The 24680-nt window shown below is 36.9% G+C and overlaps 1 long non-coding RNA gene across 2 annotated transcripts in view; it reads right to left on the bottom strand.

Moving 5' to 3' along the window:
• The window catches only part of LOC140526460 (uncharacterized), a 323763-nt gene extending 299397 nt beyond the window's left edge, over positions 1-24366 (bottom strand). The window contains exon 1 of one of the 2 annotated variants that reach the window (XR_011974380.1): positions 23987-24366. This is a non-coding gene — a long non-coding RNA (uncharacterized lncRNA). The remainder of the gene's footprint in view (positions 1-23986) is intronic. The other variant, XR_011974381.1, reaches the window with a different exon arrangement.
• Positions 24367-24680: the final 314 nt, after the last annotated feature.

Raw genomic sequence — 24680 nt, 5'->3', positions numbered from 1 at the left:
CAGTATGATCTCACATTGATATTCAATAATGTTATACTGATTTTAAAGAATTTGATACAAATAATTTACATTCAAGTTAAGATTCCATAAATTTCTTTTTAAAATAAGACATTTGCACTTATAAATCTTGTCTGTCTTTAAAACAGATTTTAAAAAATAGTCAAAGTGGGTATTAAAGAGAATAAAGCTATTGAATGAGTTTAACAAAAAAGGAAACATTGTGAATCTCAAAGCAAAACAGCTTCTTTCTTTTAAGAGAGTTCAAATTAGTGAAATGTGAACTTATCTGAGTTTTATTTTAAATAATTTTTCACTGGAAAAACCCCAATCATATCATATGGTTACATGAGGACATTAGAAAATGGGAGAGGATGGGGGTGGAGCCAAGATGGCAGAGCAGAAAGACACACATACTCTAGCTCTTCCCTCACAGCCGATAAAATACCTGTAAAGAAAGAATCTCAACAAATTCTAAAGCAACAGAAGCCACAGAACAATAGAGTGGAGGAGATTTCAAGCCCAGGATGACCTGGAAGGCTGACAGGAAAAGTCTGAATGCAGAGCAGAGCCCAGTCCAATCTTGGCTATGGTGCCAGGAGGAGGACTAGAGCAGGCCTTGGGGGTGGAATCCATGGCGGCAGCACCCATGGTGCACACATGGTTCCCTCAACCCACAGGCACCAAAGGTAGCTTCAAAGGTCAGTGAAAGGGCTTTTTCACCTCCATGACAAGAGAACAGAGTCCTCCTATAGCCCCAGCCCCAGGTTAGCAGCAGCAGCAGCAGATTGCAGCAGCTATGGTGGCCTGGCAGGCAGCAGTCAGCATCCATTGTTGGATAAAGACCCTGGGGGAATTAAGCAGCTGATCTGAACCTCAGCCTCCACTCTGGTCAGGGAGTAAATTCCTCTCCCTTGATTGTGCCACCTTGAAGGAACTGGGATCTTACAAGTTCCCCAGAGTATACCCTACTCTTGACAAAGGACCCAAAAGTCAAATAACTGGTTGGGAAAATGCCCAAAAAAGGGGAAAAAATAAGACTATAGAAGGTTACATTCTGGGTCAAAAGGTATTCTTTCCATCCCTTTCAGATGAGGAAGAACAATGCTTGCCATCAAGGGAAGATAAAAAAGTCAAGACTTCTGCATACAAAAATTCTGAAATAAATATGTAATGGTCCCAGACCATAGAAGAACTCAAAAAGGATTTTGAAAATCAAGTAAGAGACATGGAGGAAAAATTGGGAAGAGAAATGAGAGTGATGCAAGAAAATCACGAAAAGTGAGTCAAGAGCTTGCTAAAGGAGACCCAAAAAAATGTTGAAGAAAATAACACCTTTAAAAATAAGGTAACTCAATTGGCAAAAGAGGTCCAAAAAGCCAATGAGAAGAAAAATGCTTTCAAAAGGAGAATAAACCAAATGGAAAAGGAGGTTCAAATGCTCACTGAAGAAAATAGTTCTTTAAAAATTAGAATGGAAGAGATGGAAGCTAATGACTTCATGAGAAAACAAAAAATTACAAAACAAAACCAAAAGAATGAAAAAATGGAAGATAATGTGAAATATCTCATTGGAAAAAAAACACCTGACCTGGAAAATTGATTCAGGAGAGACAATTTTAAAATTATTGTTCTACCTGATAACCATGATCAAAAAAGAGCCTAGATATCATCTTCCAAGAAATTTTAAAGGAAAATGCCCTAATATTCTAGACCCAGAGGGAAAAATAGCAATGGAAAGAATTCACTGATCACCTCCTAAAAGAGACTCCAAAAGAAAAACTCCCAGGAATATTGTAGCCAAAATGCAGAGTTTCAAGGTCAAGGAGAAAATATTAGAAGCAGCCAGAAAGAAAAAAATATTCAAGTATTGTGGAAATACAATCAGGATAACACAAGATTTAGCAGCTTCTATACTAAGGGATTGAAGGGCTTGGAATATGATATTCTAGAGGTCAAAGGAGATAGCATTTAAACAAGAACCACCTACCTAGCAAAAATGAGTATAATACTTCAGGGGAAAAACAATATTTCAATGAAATAGAGGGATTCCAAGCATTCTTGTTGAAAAGACCACAGCTGGATAGAAAATCTGACTTTCAAATACAAGAATCAGGAGAAACATGAAAAGGTCAACAGGAAAGAGAAGCCTTAAGGAACTCATTAAAGCTGAGCTGTTTACATTCCTACGTGGAAAGATGCCATTTGTAACTCACGAGACCTTTTTCAGGATTAAGGTAGTTAGAGGTAATATACATATACATAGGTATGTATGGTTATATAAGTATGTATATATTATGTATGTGTAGATATGTATATGTATATGGGTGTATGTGTGTTTGTGTGTATATATATATATATATATATATATATATATATATATATATATATATATATATATATATATATATATATATATATATATATGTATATGTGTGTACAGACAGAGTGCACATGGTAAGCTGAGGCCAGATTTTAACTCAGGAAGATGAGTCTTCCTAACTCCAAGTCCAGCACTCAATGTGCACTACTGTGCCACATAGCTGTCTCTAGTTGAAATTCTCATTAATGAAGTGTTATGACGTCTTGATTTTCAAATAGTACAATTTTAGAGTGATTTCCTACATAATTTATGCTTCTGTCTCATATAATTTTATTATGCAGGTTTATTGTCATTTGTTATAAAGCGGTGACAGGGAACAAGCATTTATTGAACACACACTTTGTGCCAGGTACTATACTAAGCACTTTGCACATGTCTCATTTGACCCTGACAACAACTTTGTGAAGCAGATGCTATTATTATCCCTATTTCACAACTGAGGAAAGTGAGTCAGGCTAAGATTAAATTTGCCCAGGGTCATAGAACTACTAAGGGTCTAAGGCCTGATTTGAACTCGGGTCTTCCTGACTTGACACCAGACTCAGCACTCAATCCACTGTGCCACATAGTTGCTTCTGGTTGGAATTCTCATTCATGAAGTGTTATGGATTCTTGATTTCAAATAGTACAACTTTAGGAGTAATTTCCAACCTAATTTGGCAGGGAAAATAATCTTCACCTGCATTCCTCCAGATTGGAATTTTTAGTTAATGCATTTGAAGGCAGTATATCAAAAGATTCTTTCTTTCCTCAATATTCATGTGGCATAACAAAGTCAGTGTGGTTAGTGACATCCCATGGAGTCTGGCTAATTAAGACTTGTGGGTATTCTTAGAGAAAGATTTAAAACATCACAGGGCTTTTTGGCAGATATTATAAAAACTGTTTAAGTCTCATATTTTTACTGGCATCTTAGGGAGCTCTGGTATTTCTATTGGTTCTCATTCTACCCGTGAAATAAAATTTTGACGTGGCTCCCATTTTGACTTGCTTAAAATCAATGTGCTCTGCAATATTTCAGTATTTTCAAAAGAACATGATTGAGTAGGGCCATGGAATAGATTTATTCTTGGTTCGGGGCTTTCCATATGGGCCCTTTATGCTACTTTTCTACTTATTCCTTGGTTCCTGTATCTGAGATGCATGAATAAATATTCAAGCTTGCATACTTCCTTGAAACTTAGAAGATCCAAGATAATAGTTCCATGTAGTCTATACAGCACTGCCAGACTAATCTTCATAAAATGCCATTTTAAATATCTGTAATAAATATACTAATACACTGTTGGTGGAGCTGTGAGTTGATTCAATCATTCTAGAAATCAATTTAGAATGATATAAGAATAATAACTGTAGTGTTCATAACCCTTTGGCTACATTACATAATTCATCCCACTACTGTCCATATTACCTCCAGGAGGCTGAACACAGGAAAAAAAGTCCCATATTTACCCAGATATTCATAGAAAAACATTTCATGGTAGCAAAGAACTGGAAACACAATGAGTTCCCATTGATTACTGCTTCTGATATCCATCATATGAATTTAATACCCATCATATGAATCTGATATCACTGATTTTTATCATATGAATGAAAAAATCATTTGTTAAGTGCTTACCTTTTACAAAGCACTGTCCCCAGCCCTGGTGTTATAAACAGAAAAGTAACTCAGTCTCTGATTTCAAGGAGTCCACATTCAAATGGGAGAGACAACACACATGGGAAATTTCGTCTACAAGTCAGATAGGAAGGTCCCATTATCTTTAGGATGCAGTGGCAAAGTTGATGGCAATCCCTCTTTTTTAAGGTCATTTCCATTGATATAATTAATGCCATTTTCCATTGCTGGAAGATTTCATAGTGCCAAGTGCTTTTCTGAATCTTTACTGTAGCACTTACAGGAAGAGCCATCCCACTTTGTCTCCACAGGGATTATTTTGCAGGATAATAGCTAAAATATGAAAATTCATAAAGAAAAAAGAATGAGGAAACTCTGACATATAAAAGTTAAAAAATAAACAAGAATGCAAGTCATATAATGATCACAATAACGAAAACAAAAGAACAAGAAAACAAAGAGCAAACTTCAAAGTTTTAAGTTTCAGTCTTGGCCATAGGGGGAAAAAAATGAAAAACTATGACTGTGATTTCACTGGTCAGATGTGACATTATGGGCATGGAATGTTTTTTGCTGCATATACTGTCTGAAGAGTGACTGGGGTAGACTTTTTTCTAATTGCAAGAGAAGAAGCAAAAGGGTAGTATTCATTACGAAGTTACTGTGATGTAAAAATAGTCAATAAAAACTTCAGTGGCACCCCATTACTTCCAGAATCAACTATAAAATGCTCTCACTCTCAAAGTCCTTGACTACCCAGCCCCTTCCTATCTTTCTAGTTTTCTTATTATCTACTCTCCTACACATGATATATGAAACAGTGCTATTCCTTACACATGATACTCCTCTCCTGAATCTATTCCTGTCTTTCATGGAAAGCTCTTCCTCATCCCCTCTGCCTCCTGTTTTCCTTCAAGAATCCTGTAAGGAGCTTTTCCTGGTCTGTCTTTCTTCTTACCCCAGCTTGCACCTCCACTCTAAAAGTGCTTTCCATTTACAATGTAACTTGTCTTGTATGTACATGTTTTTGCATGTTGTCTCCCCCACTCAAATATGAATTCCTTGAAACATGAACCATTTTTTTTCCTTCTTTGTATGCCCAGGGTTAGCATAGTGCCTGGAACGTAGTAAGTGCTCCATAACTATTTGACTGATTGATGGATATCAGTAAAATTATATTGATGATATTATCTTCAAATATTTTCTTTCAAAAGAAAAAATATATCAATGGTGGAATTTTCACAGAGGATTTCAAAGAGGAGGTGAGCCTTGTAGATCTTCAGATTTAAGGTTAGTAGAGAAGAAGGTGAATTCAAGGTGAGAGAAAAATGCAGCTGGAAACATGAAGGGCAAAACAAAGTGTTTATAGCAGGAGATAGACTAGGTAGATCAGCATGTTTGAAGCATTTTTTAAATACATTATTGAAAAGTGAAATAAAGGTGGAAAGTTAAGGAGCAACACAGCCCAGTAGAGGGAAAACAAAACAAAACAAAACACCAGACTTAGTATCAGGAGGATCTGAGTTCAAATCCTGGGTTTGTGACTTACAAGCTGTAGAACCTTGAGCCACTTGTTTTCTTTATTTACTTTACTCCGGAAGAAGTCAGCCTGGGTGGTAAAGGGCCAAGTGGTCATGGGGCATGTGATTGTTTGAAAGAACTAGGAATGTTTAGTCCAAAGAAGAAAAGGAGAAAATCATGATAGCTGATTTTAAATATTTAAAAGACTGTCATTTAGAAGAGAAATGAGACTCCCCACCAGCACCCAAGTTGGCCCAACAGGTTAGAACTAAGAATGATTAATAGTTAGAGATTGCAAAAAAGATGAATTTAGGTTTGATGTAACAAACCCTATCAAATGGACTTCAGATAAATCTTAAATACTTCTAGAGAAGATAGGTACAAAATGAGTTGCAAATCTTTAGGCAAGAGACTGATGTGGTATGATGAGGATACCTTTCAGGTATGCATTTAACCAGTTGATTGCTGAGGTCTTTTTTATTCATGAAACTGTTATTCTGTGAATTGGGTCTCAGCTTTCTCATCTGGAAATTGCATGTATTACACCATATATTCTCTAAGTTTTTTATTTTTTATTTTTTTTGACATGGACATTTTTCCAACAGGCAGAAATATTTGGATGCTATCAAAATCAACTGACCACAACTTACCTATCAACCCTCTTCATCACCATGAAGCCTTTGGTCTGGATAGATGGATATTCTATTATCCTTCACCTCCATCCTCTCACATTTCCTGTACATCTCACCCTATCACACACATACTTTGCTTGATTCTTCTTGTCTCTGTGTCTTCATTCCTATTATTTCCCACCCCTAAAATTCCCCTTCCTTATGTCCAAAACTTAGCTCAGGGCTCTTCTCTTCCATGAAGCCTTCATGGGATAATCTCACCCAATGATGTTCTTTACTCTTCCAATTCTCTTTATAATTCCACATGGAGTGTACATTAAAAGAAACACAGGAGCATATATGTAGAACCAGAAGGAAACTTAGATGTCAGCAAGTCCAACCACCTCATTTTATTTTTTTTTTATTTTTTAATTAAATTTATTTATTTAACTTTTAACATTCATTTTCACAAAATTTTGGGTTACAAATTTTCTCCCCTTTTATCCCCTACCCCCCCAAACACCAAGCATTTTAATTGCCCCTATGACCAATCTGCTCTCTCTTCTATCATCCCTCTCTGCCCTTGTCTCCGTCTTCTCTTTTGTCCTGTAGGACCAGATAGCTTTCTATACCCCTTTACCTGTATTTCTTGTTTCCTAGTGGCAAGTACATTACTCGACAGTTGATCCTAATACTTTGAGTTTCAACTTCTTTACCTCCCTCCCTCTCCACCCCTTCCCTTTGGAAGGCAAGGAATTCAATATAGGCCAAATCTGTGTAGTTTTGCAAATGACTTCCATGATAGTTGTGTTGTATAGGACTAACTATATTTCCCTCCATCCTATCCTGTCCCCCATTACTTCTATTCTCTTTTGATCCTATCCCTCCCCATGAGTGTCGACCTTGAATTGCACTCTCCTCCCCATACCCTCCCTTCTATCATCCCCCCCAGCCTGCTTGTCCCCTTATCCCCCACTTTCCTGTATTGTGAGATAGGTTTTCCTACCAAAATGAGTGTGCATTTTATTCTTTCCTTTAGTGGAATGTGATGAGAGTAGACTTCATGTTTTTCTCTCACCTCCCCTCTTTATTCCTCTACTAATGAGTCTTTTGCTTGCCTCTTTTATGAGAGATAATTTGCCCCATTCAATTTCTCCCTTTCTACTCCCAATATCTTTCTCTCTCACTGCTTGATTTCATTTTTTTTAAGATATGATCCCATCCTCTTCAATTCACTCTGTGCACTCTGTCTCTATGTATGAGTGCATGTGTGCATGTGTGTGTGTGTGTAATCCCACCCAGTACCCAGATACTGAAATGTTTCAAGAGTTACAAATATTGTCTTTCCATGTAGGAATGTAAACAGTTCAGCTTTAGTAAGTCCCTTATGACTTCTCTTTGCTGTTCACCTTTTCATGCTTCTCTTCATTCTTATGTTTTAAAGTCAAATTTTCTTTTCAGCTCTTGTCTTTTCATCAAGAATACTTGAAAATCCTCTATTTCATTGAAAGACCAATTTTTCCCCTGAAGTATTATACTCAGTTTTTCTGGGTAGGTGATTCTTGGTTTTAGTCCTAGTTCCTTTGACTTCTGGAATATCCTATTCCATGCCCTTCGATCCCTTAATGTAGAGGCTGCTAGATCTTGTGTTATCCTGATTGTATTTCCACAATACTTGAATTGTTTCTTTCTAGCTGCTTGCAATATTTTCTCCTTGACCTGGGAACTCTGGAATTTGGCCACAATGTTCCTAGGAGTTTCTCTTTTTGGATCTCTTTCAGGCGGTGTTCTGTGGATTCCTTGAATATTTATTTTGCCCTCTGGTTCTAGAATCTCAGGGTAGTTTTCCTTGATAATTTTAAAGATGATATCTAGGCTCTTCTTTTGATCATGACTTTCAGGTAGTCCCATAATTTTTAAATTGTCTCTCCTGGATCTATTTTCCAGGTCAGTTGTTTTTCCAATGAGATATTTCACATTATCTTCCATTTTTCCATTCTTCTCTCTTTGTTCTGTGATTTCTTGGTTTTGCATAAAGTCATTAGCCTCCATCTGAGCCATTCTAATTTTGAAAGAACTATTTGCTTCAGTGAGCTTTTGAATCTCCTTTTCCATTTGGCTAATTCTGCTTTTGAAAGCATTCTTCTCCTCATTGGCTTTTTGAACCTCTTTTGCCAATTGAGTTAGGCTAGTTTTCAAGGTGTTATTCTCTTCAACATTTTTTTGGGTCTCCTTTAGCAGGGTGCTGATCTGCTGTTCATGCTTTGACTTCATGTCTCTCATTTCTCTTCCCAGCTTTTCCTCTACCTCTCTAACTTGATTTTCAAAATTCTTTTTGAGCTCTTCCATGGCCTGAGCCCATTGGGTGGGCTGGGACACAGAAGCCTTGATTCCTGTGTCTTTGCCTGATGGTAAGCATTGTTCTTCCTCATCAGAAAGGAAGGGAGGAAATGCCTGTTCACCAAGAAAGTAACCTTCTATAGTCTTATTTCTTTTCCCTTTTCTGGGCATTTTCCCAGCCAGTGACTTGACCTCTGAATATTCTCCTCACACCCACCTCGCCTCCTGATCCTCCCAGCCAGCGTTTGGGGTCTGAGATTCAAATGCTGCTTCCAGCCTTAGGGCTTTTGGCGGGGGCAGGGCTGCTATTCAATGTGAGATTAAGTTCAGGTGGTCAGGTTGGGGCAGGGCCGCCTCTCAGGCTCAGTTCCCTCAGGGGGTTTACGCACAGACCTTCCACAATGGATCCAGGCTCCTGCCCCCTTGGGGAGCCCCGGTCTGCAGCTGCCTCTCAGCTTCTACCTCCTGGGGGGGGGCTGAGTTATGGGGGCACTCCCCTCTCAACCCGCCAAAGAGACTATCTCACAGACCCCCATCACCTGTGGGTGGAGGGACTTGTGCGGCCGCTGGAGATCCTGTCCCTGAAGCCTGCTCGGATCTGTATCTCTCGGTGCCGCGGCCACGGCAGGTCTGCGCTGGGCTCCGTGTCTGCAGCATGACGGACCTTTTGCGAGAGGTTTGCAGGTCCCTCTGTGGGTGGAGGGACCCACGTGGCCGCTGGAGATCCCGTCCCTGAAGCCTGCTCGGATCTTTTTCTCTTGGTGCCGCAGCCGCGGCAGGGCTTCACTCAGCTCCCAGTCCTGGTGCCCCGTCCGCAGCGCGATGGACCCCCCGCGAGAGGTTTGCAGGTCTCTCCGGAACAGAAATCTCCCTTGCTCCAATGTTCTGTGGCCTCTGGGCGCAGAATTCGCCGTGAGTTACTTCCCTGTAGCTGTTCTATGGATTGTGGGTTTGGAGCTATGTGTATGTGCGTCTTTCTACTCTGCCATCTTGGCTCCGCCCCACCTCATTTTATAAATTGAGAAAGTGAGTATCAGATGACTAGTTTAAGGGACTTTTCCCAAGGTCAGAGCTAGGTAGTACCACAACTATGACTTGAACCATGTCTTCTTACTCCTAATTGAGAACTCTTGACCAAAATTCTATCTTCCTGTGGCTTCCTACATTAGTGTGCCGTATTAGCATTCTGATGAGATTATAGATTCCTTAGGACAGAGCCAAATACCACAAAATATATGGTGGCCACTTATTCTATTTTTATTGAATGATATGCTTTGATTGCCATTTTACTATAATATTTTAATAAAATATATCTTTGGTAAAAATGTTTTCTTTTCTCCATTGTGCTTTCAAAAGTAGAGAATTTTTCAAGGATAGTGAAAAGTATTTATCAGAAGAAATCTTGTATAAAAATGAACATTTTTAATTAAGTAAGTAAGCTGGGGTTCTTTTAATGTAGACTGTTGTCTCCACTTGATCTCAAAAGGTATTAAATGCATTGATGATTTCAAAAAGCTTAAATTACTATATTAGAAAGTCCTTCAACATAGAATGCTGTTATTTTTTACCTGATTTTGAGAATCTAACCAAGATATGCAGGAAAAAAAGCACAGAAAACAAGCTACTATATACATTCAAAACAATCATTTAAGATTTTTTAAAATAAACTCCTCATTATTATCCTCAGTAGCAAATTATATAACTATTGTTCAGTAATGGAACTCAAACAACAGCTCTTACTGAGTACAGATCAATGTATTGGTGCTTGTAGAGACAAAAGTTACTTTAAGTTATGATCTCTGACCTCATTGGTATTATGAAGTATGTGAAATTAACCAGATTTTGTATATTATGCATAGTTTTTCTTGCTGTTTGTTTTTGCTTCTTTTGACTGGAGGTATTATTTTGGGGGAATGCTACTTGTAACAACCTTAAAGATTAAGTGACTCACTCAGAGTCATACATCTTGCATGTGTCAAAGGCAAGACCTGATCACAGAACTTCTTGACTCCCGGGCTGACCAGCTGTGCATGAATGCATGATCTTGTCTCTCAGGCAATTACAGATGTACACTCAAATGTAGATGTTTATAGGTTATAGAGCTATAGCAGTTGAAGCTGGAATAATAATTGCCACTTATATAGTGCTTTACATTTTATGAAGTTCTTTACATATCTATCTCATTTGTTACTCTGAACAAGTCTGAGTTAGGCACTATTTTTATCTCTATTTTACAGATGAGGAAACTGAAACCAAGAGAGGTTGTGGCTTGAACAGGGTCACACAGCTAGTAAGTGTGTGAAATCTAATCTGTCTATAATTCTAACACTTTATGAACTGTGCCTACTTTCTCCCTTTAAAAAAAAAATAGGTGACTGAACAGGAAAGTGAACTACCCAGGATCATACAACTAATGACCAATGGAAGAATCATATTTTAGTCTTTTAACTTCAAATCCAATTCTCTTTTCTATGGAAATGTAAAAATACAGATTCTTTCTTTCCCTTCTTATTTCATTTTCAGTTAAATACTCTAAGGGAGAAATTTTGCCTCTTTAAATCAAGAGCAGGTTTCCATTAGTAAGACTTTTAATTCTCAAAACATAAATATCTATTTAGGTTTAAGGATTTATTGTCTGAAGATCCCTGAGTAAATCAGTTATTTTCCTAGTCAAATAGGGGAGAGAATTAATAATTTGAGCTAATGTTTTTTATTTGCATTTTTTAATTAAAATAAGGCATCTTGCTGCATTGAAAATACTTTAAATTAGCAAGAATTTGGGGGCAACTTTCACACCAACAGATCATTAACATAATGCTGCAATCAAATATGCAATAAGGTAAAAGACCCCAAATATTCTTAGAGTAAAATGCAATCCTTTGTATTTAAATTTTAAGTCACTCTATCCTAATTTGTACTAAAAGTTTTATTTTCTTCTATCTTGAAAAATCTCCAATGTTTCTGTTTTTAAATTAAGCCTGGGAGTGTTTCAATATCATATTCATCAAAGAATAAACTTTAGAAATAAATTTCAGGCCATCTCTTGTTAAAAAAAATTTTATAAAATATTTCTTCACTTTATGATGGTCAATTTTGAATAAGAATATATGTCTAAGAGCTACTGTGACATATTTTTATTTAAAAGTATTAATTCCTAACATCTAGACCTTTATGCCCAATCCTAGGTTCTGTGAATTCAAAAAAAAAGATCAATTTTCAAGGTAATTGGTTTTCTTTGTAATTTTACACATTTTATTTCATGTTGTAGCACCAGTGTGACATTCACAGTGCCTATGGCAACCATGAATATGCCAGCATAATTCTGAATTGCGAAATACAACAGACACTGCACATGGAAGACAGAACTAAAACATTTATTCAGACACCAGAAAGCTGAATCCATCATAGCAACAAAAATCTATACGCAATAACAATACAGAGAACACCATCCCCAAGCTTCCCACAAACCAGCTCCCTTAAACAAATTACAAAGTATCTCACTCACACTAGCCAGATGCTTGCTTTCTCTCTTCCCCTCAGTTCCAACTACCCTGACCAATTTCCTCTCAGCTTTGCTCCAGTTCTGCCTCTTCCTGCTCCACCCTGTCCTGTTTCACCTGTTCATCAAGCTCCTCCCACCACAGACTCCTGACTCAGGCTTCCATGTGACCCAGGCAGGTCACATAGGCTTGATTGAGAAAGATCTTCCCAGTTAAATTACCATTACATATATATTTAAAAATATTGCTCTGAAATATAGTTTTACCAAACTATCAAAGGGCCCAAGAATCAGGGTTCTATATTAGAGGCATCAAATACGTGGTCTGTTGTTGGTATTGTGTCTAGCGGTACTTCATAATGGGACGCTAACCAGACAAAAGTATAATTGAGTAACATTTAACAAAATAAACAAAATACAATTAATCATCCATAATTTAATATGTGATTCTTATTTTAGTTTGACACCATTGGTCTATCTGATTATCATTATTATTTGATAGTCTCAGTATAGGATAAATAAAATGACATTAAAATGATCTGTATGTGACTAGGAGAAATGATGAGAATTTTGCTGGATGTTCCAAAACAGTTCAGTTAGTTAGCAGGTCCTTATTAACCACTTACTGCATGCCTTAAGTGATGGAGTACCTTAAAACATATAGAGAGAACTGCATTTGAAGGTCTCACAAAAGTTACACTCTGAATTATAAAAATGCATATATACATATATACATACATACATACATACATACATACATACACATGTGTGTATACATATGCTTGCAAACTTAGGAGAGACAACAGCATTGGGATAAGGAGTTCAGGAGTTGAGTGTGATGATGAGACCAGAAGGTCATTTTCTGTCTATTTTAAATCTGGAAAAACTCTGTTGTAGTTCAGCTGTTTTCATTGTATCCAACTCTTGGTGACCCTATTTGGGGTTTTCTTGGCCAAGAAACTGGAGTGGTTTGATATGTCCTTCTCCAGCTCATTTTACAGACAAGGAAACTGAGGCAAAAAAGGGTTAAGTGACTTTCCTAGTGTCACACAACTAGTAAGTATCTGAGGATGGATTTGAACTCAGCTCTAGCCTTGACTCCAGACCTGGTACTCTATCCTCTGTACCACCAAGTCACCCTGGAGGGACTGTAATCTTCTTCAATCTGAGATAGTAGCAGTCTGTGAGAACTGAGAATTTCAGCACTAGTTATTCTTAGACTGAACTCCTTAATGGTGGATACTGGAAGTTGAGGTTCTTGTTTCTAGTCTTTTTCCTAGATGGAGTGAAGGTTTCATGCACGCATTTCTCCATTATAAAACTAGTATCATATAAGAATCAAGGCATTGTAGCCTATATAAGAGATAATGAAAACAATAGAACCAAAGCTATTCCCCTGGTAAAATGCTGTCCAAAAGGTGCAGATGAACTTGCTTTTCAAAAAGAAATAGTTACAGTGTTGATCTTCTCTGTCATTTTTTCTGTGCTCCACCTAGAATTAGAAAACCCTGCATAATAATGGCTATTGCAAGGGAGGAATAGGAACCTGAACTTTTCTAACAGAGAACTCTTGAATTAAACGCATCATATGGATGTGAAATACAAGTTATTCAGGAGAAAGTAAAGATTTGTTCAACTGGATTAGAAAGTAGTTCAGATGGGAAGCCATAAGCCCCTTTTAAGTATGAAGCTAATCTCTGACCTCAGTAGCCCATGCAGCTTTAAGGTATACCAGGAAGGACTCCAAAAGCACTTGATTCTGCCTCTTCTGTATTTGCTATGTTAAATAACTGAACCCTTAACTTCCTAATTCTTCTTCAAGCCTTTGTCAGATGAAATTCAATGTCACGGTCTACTAGATGTTTTTGAGCAGGCAAATGTAAATATCAGTGAAGAAGGAGTTTTTTCCTTCAGCATGTATCAGAAGGGAACACATGAAAAGTCATTACATTTCTTCAGAGTACCACTCAATTGACAGTTGGTACATACAGAAACAATTAATGTATATTCTCCACTTACCAGGGTGCCTTGTTAGAAAAAACAGGAATCCATATTCAAGGATTTAGTTGATTAGGGGTATACAGTACTTCAGCTTACAAACCAACTTCATGACATGGGAGTGAGTTACTTTAATGATAAAAAGTAGTCCATATTAAACTTGCAAAAGTAGATGAGTTCCCATCTGATGGTGCTAATGAACACTTGCAGTTAATCATTGTCTTTGCTACAGAGATGTAGAAGTTGATTTATTGCTTATCAGTTAATGAATTTGCTCCTGGAATCAGAAGATCACTTTTTACCTAGTCTCCCATCAGTTGATTTCCTAACTAAATGGAAAATATTGCTGTTTAAAACCACACATGAAGTAGATTATGAGCTTCTTGAGTGCAGGGACTGTCTTTTGTTTCTTTTTGGGTCCCCAGGGGTTAGCACAGAGACTAGCACACTTTAGGCACTTGATAAATATTTATTAATGAAGATGAGGATGAGGATGAAGATGAGGATGAAGATGAGGTAGGTGGTTAGGAGTGTACTATGTCTCCTGTCACTTGGACAGCCTTTCATAAACACAACATCTCATCTGATACTCAAAAATATATGTGTTTCTCCCAAAATCTAATCACACTTTCTAGCTGTCATGTAAAATTTATCATCTTCATCATATAAAATGTATGTCATCTAAATTTCATCTAAATTACATATAAATAATTTCATATATATTACATATATCATCTAAATCTTATAACATATAACACCATATTCCTCCTTGTATCATATTTACTTATATGCCCATTTTATCCCCTCTACTTTTATAGGCCCCTTAAAGGGATGTTTTCTGTCATATTTTTATTTTCATTTTTTAGAAGAAATTTAAATGTAGAGCTAGAAGGAATCTTAAAAGTCATCTATTCTAAAACCTTCAGTGATTAGACTAATATCACAATTATATGTACCATAATTTCCCCCAATCTCTTCTTTCCTCTTCTATCTATTCTAAAATAGATAGAAAGGTGTCCCTGTTAACTTGATTGGCCATGGGGTCCCAGGCTCACCTCCCTCTCTTCCCCACTACTAATTTTTAGTATATGGTAGAGGAAAGAAAGATTATCCTTTAGTGAGTTGCTCAGTAGCTTTGGAGTATCTCCTTTCTTCCTATGTTGAAACTATACTAAGAGTGTGCTCTGACACCAGCAGTTTTCAATAACTTCATTTGTCAGATGAGGAACTGAGGTTCAATAACACCCCACTTTGAAAACCCAGATGTTTGTGCTTGTCTCTCTGGTAATGATGTATGTATTGCCTATTGTCAAACAATTGGAAACCCTGTCTGTTTGTCCTGCTTATATTTTCTCTGTTGGTATATGTAATTAAAGCAAGATTGTTTACTCCTCTTAAAGTTGGTTTCCTTTTAGAAGAACAGATGAAAGAACCTGTGTAACAGGCTCTCCTGGGTGCCAGGGTGCTTGCTGATACTGGGGCGAGGATTACCCCTAGGTGAGGAAGTTGGAAACAGTAAGAATGATAGTGCCATGGACAGAAATGGAGAAGGAGGGGAAAGGTGTGAGATAAAGACAATGAATTGTATTTTGGATATGATATTAAGGTCAGAGATGCCTGCTAGACACATTTTTTTCTGTCTAAAACTACTTGTTTATTGGTTACAATATCAACTCATGGCAGCATGTTTTACTGACCCACTATATAAATACATCAGTCAAATACATTAGAAAAAAACTACAAACAGAAATTCATAGCAAGTGGCCATTTTCCCAGGAAAGTCATTGATACAAGGGCACTGTTGGAGAACGCATGGCACAAGTCCACGGTTTTTATTAGTTTAAATCAAAGCTGTCAAGACTTTATCTGGATATGGATAGACTCCAAAGGCAGTATGGAATCGATTCATTTTTTTGTAATATTTACTGACTTATCTAGTTCTAGTTAGCACAGAGTATGTAAGAGAAATATTCTAAGTAAGAAAAGAAGAAATATATTGGAAATTTGACCATTATACAATGACAATAAAACAGAGGCTTTTAAAAACCAATTACACTTGGACTCCTTTGGAAGAAATATGTAGTGCCAGTGTTCAAATGCCTTTTTGAATGGAGAAAAAAACACAGAATAGAACACCATTTTGTAATGTAGACAATTGTATGTATAGACATTTTCTTACGGCATTATTTTTTTTAACAGAAAGATCCTTGAACATGGGATTAGATGATCCAGGTTTGAATCCTGGTTCTATTACTAACCATATAACCTTAGATAAGTCACATTTTTTCCCTGCGTGTCAATTTCCTCATCTGTCACATGGGAATGACAGTTCTTGTTGAGTTGAATTAAATTGGTTAATCCAAAGAATACCATGATCAGGGACGTAAGTAAATTTTGATAAGTTTTGATTCTTTGTTTTATATGGTAGTAGTAGTAGCAGTAGTAGTAGTAGTAGTAGTGGTAGTAGTAGTAGTAGCGGTGGTAGTGGTGGTAGTAGTAACACATTATACATTTCATTCCACTTAATCTTCAGAACAACCCAATGAGGAAAGTACTTTTACTGATGAAGAAACTGGGGAAAGAAGCAATTACTTGCCCCAGGTCAAATAATCATCAAGATTTGTATCTATGATTCTATAAACACAGAATCCAGGGCTCACAGCACTATACTACACTGGTTGTAATGCATATATTTTGGTCTAGACCTGTAATTTATGTGGCAAAGCTTTTGCAGATGAACAATCTTTTATAACTTAGATATTTAGTGAGTTGCCTGAGGCACTGAGAGGTTAAATGATACGCTGGTGATTATGTGTTGGAGACAGGATTTGAATTTAGGTCTTCCAGAAGCCCAGGTTAATCCTCTATCCACTATATTGCACTGAACCTCAATGCTTTGCAGAATTCCTGACAGCAATAAAATGTTTAATAAATGCTTATTGATTTATTGATTCTTTCTCTAAGTGCCCTCCTCCTATACACATTAGAGCTTCCTTCCCTTCACCTAATCACAAAAGATGTTACTTCAGTGTCAGAGAACAGGGAGAGATTAGCTTTGATTAAGTATCCTAGTGACTCCCATAGTATCTCTGTAAAGTTTCACTGCTCTTTGTAAAATGAGAGACACAGTCAGTTATATTTCAATAGTCACCACTTCAATTTCTTTTTTCTTATTGCATAGTATCACAGTGAGCTCTGTGGACTGCTCAAAGAAGGGAAGGAAAAAGGAGCAAAGTCAGGAAAAAAGAATATTCCTCAGGATTTCCCTTGTGTAGATGATGGAAGTAGACTTCCAGGTATGGTAGTACTTTGGTTATACATCAGATAAACTTCATAAATGAGAATGAAAGGAAATACTGTCTGAATCTTATGGATTTCATTGCTAAAATTCCAGTCCAAATAAAATGTAGGCAGACAGGATTTTACCTTCAACTAAACTCCCACCTAGGTAGTCCATCATAATAATTTTTCCCTGTAGTAATGGTGGTGTACAGAATCTCTGGCTGGCTCTTCACCATAAATAAGTTACATTCTATTATAACTATATTATGCTGAGGGGCGAAAGAGTGCAGCACCATTACATGAGCAAAAGGGAAATTATTTCCAGTAACTACTTTTAAGACAAGACTTCAGGACTCTGCATAATTCAGGGTCTGGTTTTCTACAGATTTGGGTATATATTTTGTTCTTCTACAAGTCCACACAAGTCTACAGTCTAAAACAATGCTTACTTTTATTCATATCCCTTATGGTACTAGTCTGTTTCTTTTATGACTCTGAAATGGCCTTTCTTTATGGCCCACAATGGTGTTATGTAGGGAGGGTTCACTTTGGAAAACTGGCAGATACAATAATAAACATTAATACAAAAATAAGGAAAACACAATAATAGGCATTATGCCTATTAATTAGCGTTAAATTTTTATTAATTATTGTTAACATTGATATAGTACCTTGCAAATTACTACTCATTTCTGACTGGGAATGATACCACTCCTTGGAAGTCTTCAAGCTGAGACTGGACAACATGTCTGTGTGCATATGTGTATGTGTGTGTGTGATCATTATTATAATTCTTTATATAAATAAAGAAATAGTCCTTTGGAATACAGGTCGGGCTAGATGACAACTTTGGACTATTTTTATCTTCAAATTGTATTATTTGGTATCAGACAAGAATTTGGTGATCTGGCTGTGAATTTTGACTCAGTCTTTCCTTGACATGGTACTACTTAGACAAGTCAACTTCTCAATCCGATTTCCTTCTTTTGCCAAGTGAAAATAAATTTCTCCTCCTACTTTTTCAGAAAGCTGGAGTAGGGTTTGCATTAGAGAACACAGATAGAGCACTTTGCAAAAATTAAAAGAATCTAGGCAAATGCAAATCCTATTATCATCTAAAACTTGTTCTTATTATTGCTTTAAGAGATTTTAGCAATAATAAATCAAATGAGAGCTGTCAGAACCAGGAAGAACTGTTTTTCACATCCTATGACACTTCTTGGTTCTATGACCCTGGGTTAACATTTACATAATGTTTACTATGTGTCAGAAGCCATGCTAAATGCTTACTAATCATTATCTCATTTGATCCCCACAACAACCCTGAAAGATAGGTGCTACTGTTAATCCCATTTTACAGATGAGAAAACTGATGCAAATTGAGGTTAATTGACATGGTCTTATAGTAAGTGTCTGAGTCTAGATTTGAACTCATGTATTCCTGACTCCAGGTCTAGCACAATATCCACTCATGGAACCACCTAGAATATTTAAAATGCCTTTTTTATTACTGAACTTCCATCTTTTCCCATTTACTGTTGAACTCATATTTTCAGGGTAGCTCAGTCTGATCTGCATTCTGAACTCCATTTCTCTTTAGGACATATTATTCTACTGGCTCCTGTATTTTTTGTGGGTACAGAATTATCCTGTGTTATTCAAAATTACATTCTTCTGTACTTGAAGGTCTTTTTCCTGGTCACTTATAGAATTAATTGTTTGTGAATTGAATTGACAAATTTAACTTCTTATGTCTTTGACTTTGCAATCCTTTCTAATTTTATGGAAAAGAATTGTGCAGTCTTTCAATTTTTATTTTATTTTCTGTGATTAAAAGTTCTGGGCAGATTTATTGCGTGTGTGTGTGTGTGTGTGTGTGTGTGTGTGTATTTGCGTTGTAGTAGCCAGATATTTTGTATTTGTTGTGATTGTCTGGGATAGTTTTTTAAGGATAAAATCCTTAAACTGTCCCTAAACATCTTGTCTTTAAGATAAACTTTTTTTAACATTTTTATAGAGGGCATAAATACTTTTAAAATGAGTATTTTTGACTTCTCATTTTCTACATTTTTCTTTACTTCTGTGTATTTACATTCAATTTTTCTCTCTTTGATTTCTTTGGTGAGACCTGTTACTGCAGATTCAAATTCTTCTATTCTGCCAATTTTTGTTTTTGTTGTTTAGGCCAGACATTCTGTTCTCATAATTTTAATTTATCTTTTAAACTACCAAATTATAGTGAGGTTTGATTTTATGCTCTTCTCGAAATTCACATCATTCTTTACCTCATCAGGCGTTGAATCATTTCCCTTTGTGTTGAAGCAATTATTCATAGACACCTGAACTCATCTATTAGCTCTGGAGAACATAATTCTTCATGTTGTTAGTGTCTTCCTTGTTGGTTTATCCATTTAGGGTTAAGGTCCTTGCGTTCTTCCTTCTGAGATCTTCAGTAATATCAGTGTTTTATCCACTTATTTTTTTCATATTCTATAATTCCTGAGTTCTTCTTCTTTTTTGGTTATTTCCTTGGGGGTTCAATTTCACAGTACCTTAGGTCCCTACTACACTGGGGACTTCACAGAGTTCACTAACATAGGTCACTGCCTAATTGACCATTGTAGGGACAGAATTGGTACTAGCTGGATACCTGTTTCATCTGTTCCCTAGTTCTCTGGTCTGGCAATAAAGAGCATTGCAATTGCACCTGGATGTGCCTTCTATCCTTTGAAGTCTGGATCTTCAAAGCTCTATGAGGTGAGGGGAGTGGCTGGGCTGTGGCCCAGACACATCTATTTTGCTTTATTATTATTATTATTTTTTGTTTTTCTGCTCTCCTGCAGAGATTTTTTTGCAGTTTGTCTCTGCACTGGCCACCAAGGATTAAGTAAATCAGTAAACTTCTGTAGCTATTTTTAGCAGGGCCGATCTCTTTCTTGGTGTTGTCCACTGATGTTTCAATAAACTTTTGCAGCTGGAGTGCTGATTTTCATGGCACTGGAAAGAGGGAGAGGGACCCAAATGTGAAGTTGGGTTTTATTGCAAAACTCATAGATAGAGTACTTGAGTTGACTGATGTGGCCTCCCCACTGGGTGCATGGTGGGTGATAAGGCAGGGGATGCTTTATGAACTCAGAGAAATCATCAGTTCATTTTTAACCCACTTTTTGGATTGCAAGTGTCCTCGTCCATGGCTTTTTAAACATTTACCACTCACCACCCCTTTTTATGTTTCAGCGCTGTTGGTGTTGTATGACCTGGGAGCATGCACAGTGCAAAATGCGCATGCTTTGTGTTCAGAACCAAGGCTGCCGTGAAGTTGCACAGTGCAACACAGGGCAAGTGCTGCCACAAAACATTAGATTTGTTACACATTTGATTTTGAATTAATTTTTTTGTGCATTCAGAAACATCTTACTGTTGCCAAGTTTTTCATGACCCCATATGGGATAGTGACCCACAGTTTAAGAAGTGCTGTCCTAGACAATGGGAGCACCTGAAGTTGCTTTATCTTTTATACGTTGGGTCCTATGTGCTTAGCAAATACACAAACATTCAATGATTTGCAGGAATCATATAATGATATTAAGAAATCCTTGGAGGAGTTCTTCCTGAGATTGCCAAGACTTCAATGGAGTATGTAATTTTCTAGAGAAAGAGAAAAACATGTTTGATTCAACAAGGCAATGACAGACAGGAGATGTGATGATTAAAAAAAATGTTCAGTGATGGATGGGGTGAACACACACTTGTTCACTACATCTGAACAGTAGAATTAGGGACATATTTCAAAGCCAGAAGAAGGCAGTTTTGCAATAAATTGATGAAAGAAAATAAAACTTTGCACATTGAGAAGTAAATGTATGGGGCTTGTAAAATAAGGTAGAGTTAAAATAAATTTAAAAGATTTCAAGAATAATTTGGAAGTCATAAATAAAAGTCATTGTAAAAAAAAGAAGCAAGGGAGTGCATGATTAATCTTCCAAGATTGGCAAGGAGAATATATGTGTTAATATCTCACCAAATAGCCCTAGGTTTCTTCTTAATTTTTTTTTAAATGGCATAGAGAACAATAGATAATATTTTTTATCAATTTATTTGTTTTCAGTTTTCTACAATCACTTCCATGAGTCTTAGATTTTTCTCCCCCTCCTTCCCTGAAATGTCATGCAATCTTATATGGGTTCTACACACACATTCTTATTAATCACATTTTCACATTAGTCATGTTCCATATATGAATTAAAATGAATGGGAGAAACCATGAGAAAAACCCAAGCAAAATAAAACATAACACAAGAGAAAATATTTTGCTTCATTCTGCATTTCAGTTCCATAGTTCTTTCTCTGGATGTGGATGGCATTTTGCCTTAAGAGTCCTTTGGGAATGTTTTAGGTCCTTGCATTGCTGTGAAGGGCTAAGTATACCAGAAAAGATCCTCGCACATTGCGGTGGTTGCTACGTACAAAGTTTCCTTAGGTCTGCTCCTTTCACTCAGCATCAGTTCATATAAGTCCTTCCAGGCCTCTCTGAAGTCTTCATGTTCATCATTTCTTACAGCACAATAGTATTCCATTACATTCATACATCACGACTTGTTCAGCTATTCCCCAGTTGATGAGCATTCCTTTGATTTCCAGTTCTTGGCCACCACAAAGAGAGCTGCTATAAATACTTTTGTACACCTGGGGCCCTTTCCCATTTTTATGATTTCTTTGGGATACAGCCCTAGAAGTGATATTGCTGGGCCAAAGGGTGTGCACATTTTTGTAGCCCTTTGGGCATAGTTCCAAATTGCTCTTCAGAATGGTTGGATTAGTTCACAGCCCCACAAACAGTGAATTAGTGTTTCAATCATCCCACATCTCCAACATTTATAAAAATTTGTCATGTTTCTGAAAGCCACAGATGCCTAAATTGGTAAGATATTTATTGAAAAGTCATGAAGACCAAGAAATCAGCCAACAAATTAATCAATCAATAAGTAGTCAATTATTTGTTAAGTGGTTTGTTTGTGCCAGGATCTTTGTTAAGCTTTTGGCATAAAAAAAGAACAAAGAAAAAAAGGATAAAAGAAAAAAAGAAACTATGCCTGCCCTTAGGGAGCTTATTATCTAATAGGAGATTATAATATGTAAATATGTGGCTCCTTTTAGGAATGAAGGACTATGGAAACAAATCAATTGGCCACTAAAAAGAAGAGAGATATCAGAAAAAAGAATGTGGAGGCATACATTAAGTAAACAGCAGTAAATTTTGGCCTTTCACCTTTCAATGGCCACATCTATTCTCTTAGTGTAAGTCTAAGAATTTGGTGAGGATAGAGAGGGGTAGGCTGCATTTACTGTAGTATCAAATTGAATCCTTTCTGTATCCTTTACTGTGTAAATAAAGCTGCTCCATTTTGATCATGAACTTTCCCCATATCCGTAAATCGAAAAAGTAATTTCTTCCATTTAATCATATGATTCAAATAACTGATAAGGTGAATTCCTGGCTGTACTTGGGTTAGTATCAGACACTGACATTCATAGGTTCATCTTCTGTGACAGAAATGAATGAAGTAAAGTTGAGTTTTTCCCAATTTACCAAGGTGCATAGATTCAGGAGGGTCTCTGTAGTAAGGATAATAGAAAATAGAATGCAGTTGGGACAGGATATATTAGGATTTTAGACCTGGTAGAAGTCTTAAATGCAGTCCAATCCAATCTTTTACTTTTATAGATAAGGAAACTATATCCAAGGAATTTTTATAATTTGACCACGCTACATAGGTTATAAATGATAGAATAGAAAATTAAGCCTAGTAGAAACTGTGACAAGTGCTTTAGGAAAAATTGAAAAGAAAAAGATTATTTCTGAATCACTCTACACATGTTTATCAAAAAAATCTACTAGGGCCGTTGTGTTAGCCACTGAACATACAAAAGCAAAATGATATAGCTTTGATTGGAAAAAAACAAAAACAATTGGGGTGGTATGTATGGGAAGTTTTGTGGAGGAAGGGACTTTGATTTAAGTCTTTAAGAAATCTGGGGATCACAGAGAAGCAGAGAAAGTTCCAAATATGAGAAGGTATACAAATATAAAGAGGTCAGAAAAGGCATGGCAAATCTGAGGAATAGGTAATAGTCTTGTTTACATACAATGAAGAAGTTACCAAAGAGAATATTATGAAATACACCCAGAGAAGTAGGTTTGGATAAGTTACAAAGTTTGAAGTCCTTATTCCTGGCTATGACTAACAAATAGTCCTTTTTCCCAGACAATGGTCTCATTTAAGGTAAAAATGTCCAAATTCATATTTGGCATACATATATTTTCAAGCCAAAATAAAACCAAAGGAAGGAGACAATAATTGTTCTTTAAACACCTGTTTCTGATTCCTGCTTTTATTATTTTCAAGTGAGTGTTAATAAACCTCTTAGGTTTTGAGTTGTCCTATATTATAATTGAGGGCTTAATAGGACTGAGAAAAGAAGACTGAATTTGGAAATTGAGAGATCAGATGGAAAGTATGGATTTGGTTGAATGATTGGGATAAATGCCAGACTGGGGTTGAAGAAAGGGCAAATTAAAATAATAAAAAGTCATGGGGAATATGAGAGGTATGTGATGATAAATGTTTAATAACCATAAAAAATGTACGACACACTTTTTAGCTTAATCTGAATTATTGATATTTTCCTGCCAAGCCTAGAGGCCTGTATTGGGCTACCCGAGTCTTCCTTACCTCACCTCCCGAGGTCTTCGGCTGGCCACGCCGGATGCACGTATGAGAGAAAGGACGTTCCAGAGTCAAACAGGGGTTGAGCTTTATTACAGGGTTTCGTTTACAAGTGCAGGGGGTCTTCTTTCTTAGGACAAAGAGGGGGAGATTTCCTAAGGAGGCTAAGCTTAAGGGATTGGAAGTAGAAGTACAAGCGGGGAGAGAGGGGGAGGGGAGAGAGAAAAGAAAAGAAGCGGAGCCCTACTTTTCTCTTTGGCTCCACACGTGCTAAGAGAGCTTTTAGGCTTCCTCAATCCTACTTAATCTTCAGCCACACAGTTTGCATCTCAATACCGTGCTGTTAGGTAACTAGGTGTGCTCCAATCCGGGACGACCTCGAGGGCAGGGAGACTCCACCCATCAGGTACCTCCGGGGGAGAGGCAGAAATACCCGAGCTAGCCGAGCTAGCTCAGTCTGACCTTCTCGAACCCCCGCTGTTCATGGAGGGCCTCATAAGACTCTAAGATTTAGAAGTCCCACTTTTACCTGCCCGAGACTGTCCACACGGAATTGAGCTTCCAGTCCCAACATTTTCCCATCACTTTCTTAAGTCTAGATAATCAAGAAAACAATAAATTAAGCTTTGATTGGTAGTATTTGCTGAATTCCATGGTGAAAATGCTCACATTGAAAATTTAGCAGTTGACTCTTTCTAAC

The sequence above is a fragment of the Notamacropus eugenii genome, chromosome 2, assembly GCF_028372415.1.
Source record: "Notamacropus eugenii isolate mMacEug1 chromosome 2, mMacEug1.pri_v2, whole genome shotgun sequence".
Taxonomy (NCBI): domain Eukaryota; kingdom Metazoa; phylum Chordata; class Mammalia; order Diprotodontia; family Macropodidae; genus Notamacropus; species Notamacropus eugenii.
Note: the sequence above shows the minus strand (reverse complement) of the source record. Positions and strands in the feature narration are given on the sequence as shown.